Genomic DNA, 763 nt, shown 5'->3' with positions numbered 1-763 from the left:
CCCCAGAATCAGAAATTTCTAATACATATAATTGGTTCATTTGTGCAGAGTGTGGTGTGTGAGGTTTCAGCACAGTGTGCAGAGTGTGAGGTTTCAGCACAGTGTGCAGAGTGTGAGGTTTCAGCACAGTGTGCAGAGTGTGAGGTTTCAGCACAGTGTGCAGAGTGTGAGGTTTCAGCACAGTGTGCAGAGTGTGAGGTTTCAGCACAGTGTGCAGAGTGTGGTGTGAGGTTTCAGCACAGTGTGCAGAGTGTGAGGTTTCAGCACAGTGTGCAGAGTGTGGTGTGTGAGGTTTCAGCACAGTGTGCAGAGTGTGAGGTTTCAGCACAGAGTGTGGTGTGAGGTTTCAGCACAGTGTGCAGAGTGTGGTGTGAGGTTTCAGCACAGTGTGCAGAGTGTGAGGTTTCAGCACAGTGTGCAGAGTGTGGTGTGAGGTTTCAGCACAGTGTGCAGAGTGTGAGGTTTCAGCACAGTGTGCAGAGTGTGAGGTTTCAGCACAGTGTGCAGAGTGTGGTGTGAGGTTTCAGCACAGTGTGCAGAGTGTGAGGTTTCAGCACAGTGTGCAGAGTGTGAGGTTTCAGCACAGTGTGCAGAGTGTGAGGTTTCAGCACAGTGTGCAGAGTGTGAGGTTTCAGCACAGTGTGCAGAGTGTGAGGTTTCAGCACAGCAGCTCCGTGCGGCAGCAGGGTCCTGAGGCCACGAGGCTCATGGGTAATCCTGCTCTGCACTCGGTCGCACAGCACTGTGATCCGGTTGGTTGGGT

The sequence above is a fragment of the Conger conger genome, unplaced genomic scaffold (genome assembly GCF_963514075.1).
Source record: "Conger conger unplaced genomic scaffold, fConCon1.1 SCAFFOLD_61, whole genome shotgun sequence".
NCBI classification, from domain to species: Eukaryota; Metazoa; Chordata; class Actinopteri; order Anguilliformes; family Congridae; genus Conger; species Conger conger.
This window is presented reverse-complemented; position numbering follows the sequence as displayed.